Genomic DNA, 2,818 nt, shown 5'->3' on the forward strand with positions numbered 1-2,818 from the left:
GGACCAGCCATTTTCACTTCTTTTGTGGTGGAATATCATCAGTTAAGGCAGGGGCAGTGTATTTGCACTTCTTTTGTGATTCTTCAGTTACTTCGGGCCATCTGGGCGTATATACGTATATACGTGCAAGTCACAGGGAATGCGATGGCTTGGCTTGGGCTCAGAGGCCTGACAGAATGAGTATATTTTGTCCTCCTCTTTAGTTTTTTTTCTATTTATTTTTATTTTGAAAAATTTCTACACCTTCTTTGAATTCCTTGTATGAATTTTTGTTTCTTAGAAGTTAATTTGTGTGAAATGAGATTCTTCAAAACAATGAAACCTCATAGCTCTGAGAAAAGGTTTTAGGCTTTTAAATTCTAAGCACACCATGACTATGGCTGACTACACATTTAATTATCCAGCTTCTCTTTCTTAACCACAGGCAGATTAACCTCACTGTGGATTGTCCTTGAGACCTTAGTCCTCAGGGATGGTTTCTGGTGCCCACCCCTGGAAGCCGCTGTTCCCTTTCTACCTTCTTACCAGAGCCCAAGGGCAGGCCTGGTCTCGGGGAAACAGCAGCTTGCCGACCTGAGTCAGCTGCGAAGCCTGAGGAGTGTGCCCTCAGAGAAGCACCGCCCCCAACCCTGCCCCAGAACCCAGAGTCGCAGCTCCCAGGGATGCTCCTTCCCTGGGAGTGGCCCAGGAGAGGGACTCTGGCAGTGTTCTTCAGATTTGTGGCCACTGTTTCTCATTTGCTGGTTGACTGTTTTTATTTCTTAGGCTTCTGCTAGTTTTAGAAAATAGGGAAGCAGCCCGTGATTTGTAGATTAAAGGCGACATTTGAGCTATGATGCACAACAGTCCAGGAAAAGGGGCAGTGGACACTTGAGGCTGAGGATGGGAGTCGACATGGGCGGGGAGAGGGAGGTGCGCTCTGCTTATCTGTGATTGTTGCTCACCTGAGTGTGGCTGATTGTGTACATCCAGCAGTTACAACTTTTAAAAATTATACTTTTACAGTTATTCTGTATTTTTCTCACCCCCAGTAATTTCCTTCCAAATAAGTTCACATGTAATAAGTAGAAATACCATATAGGAAAAAAACTTTAAAAATACTATTATAACTGCTTCATTTGCTAGGAACCATTAAAAGTAGTCTAAATTAGCTTTTTCCAGAAGGATCCTTTGTAGCAGTATTCATGAATGTAACCCCCAGAAAAATGTGGCTACATATTAGGGGAGCCAGTTTGGAGCAGAGGCCTGAAGGTCCCTGCTATGCAGCCGTGGCCACAGCTCACAGCACCAGTGCTGTGGAGCACCCGCACCTCTGATGGCAATGCAGAGTGGTAGCAGGCTCCATAGGCGTGACAAAACAGTATTAAAACAGTGTTTTGCATACTTTTAGCATTTAAAAATATTTTTGCTTTAGTGTGAGGAAGGTAAGGATGGGCAAAGAGGCGATCAAAATAGCTATTGCTATGACATTTTCGAAAACAAAGTGGTGCTGTATTTCTTTGAAAAGATAAGCCTCTAAAAATGCTTGGCTGAAAAAGTATAGTGTTAAAATAGGCAGTGATATTAATGAGAAAATGAAAGTATGTATCAGGAATAAAGTGATATTGCATAAGAGTATTGTATTTTTATGAATTTTATGCCAGTTGTTTACATGTACTATATATGTTAAATTTTTTTAAAATGAGGGAAGTATTTTTCTTGATTGTTATTTTCATTTCCACCTTGATTGTGATCAAGTTCAGCGTCATTTTGTAGTCAGATAGCCATGAACTGGTTTGAGTCAGATGGCAGTCCTGAGAAGAGAGGGAGGGATCACAACAGTGGGGGTAGCCTCTTTGATCTTGTTGTTGATAGTGGTAGGTACTGAGATTATCCAAACGTTTCCTGTATTTATGGTATAGTCACTTACATTCCTTTTTCCTTTTCATCAAGGGACACAATAATTCATTCAAACTATATATTGGGAATAATTAAAGAGTTGCTAAAAGTTGCTTTAATCTATTTAAAAAATACATTGGTATCAAAATTTTCTAAATTGTAGCTTAATGTTTTACTTGATACAAACATCACTTCTTGGTTCTTTCTCTGTGTAAGAAAGACATTTCAGCTCTGTTCATTCCTGTGTAATTAATTTCTTAACACAATGGCACCTTGATTCTGACATCTTTGGGGAATGAGGTGTTCTAATACAGTGGTTCTCAAAATTAGCAGGCATCAGCAGCACCTGGAAGGCCTGTAGATTGCTGGGCCCCACCACAGGGATTTCTGATTCAGTTGGCCTGTGGTGCAGCCCCAGAACTTGGATTTCTTAACAGTTCTCAGGTGGTGGTGATGCTGTTCGTCCAGGGACCATACTTGAGAGCCTCTGCTCTAATGGATGGGAACAGACTGGCTGGATGACTGGCCTCCAGGGGGCGCTCCATGCCTGACAGCAATCCCACCAGAGCTGGTTGATGGACAATCTACCAGGAACTGAATTTTACCACGTACCGTCTTTGCCTGTTGGGGGGCGCTGCTTCAATGAAACTTGCAAGGAGCAAAGAACAGATTAGGTAATTTTTAATCGGAACACTGATATGAGTTATAGATTATCTACATATTTTGAAGCTGCAAACTGCACCTTGTTTCTTTTCAGTTTAGAGATGAAAAAGGAGTGAAAATCCTTGATATTGAACTTCCTTTTGTAGGATTACTTTGTCTAGAAGACAATAGATAAATTCAGTGATGTGTGGGGACTGCAAAAATTCATTTTCCACTTTATTACTTTTGTTTTGGCACCAGAAATCCGAATCTTCTTCCTTTATTAGAGGTCAGCCAA

Source organism: Piliocolobus tephrosceles, chromosome 8 (assembly GCF_002776525.5).
Source record: "Piliocolobus tephrosceles isolate RC106 chromosome 8, ASM277652v3, whole genome shotgun sequence".
NCBI lineage: Eukaryota > Metazoa > Chordata > Mammalia > Primates > Cercopithecidae > Piliocolobus > Piliocolobus tephrosceles.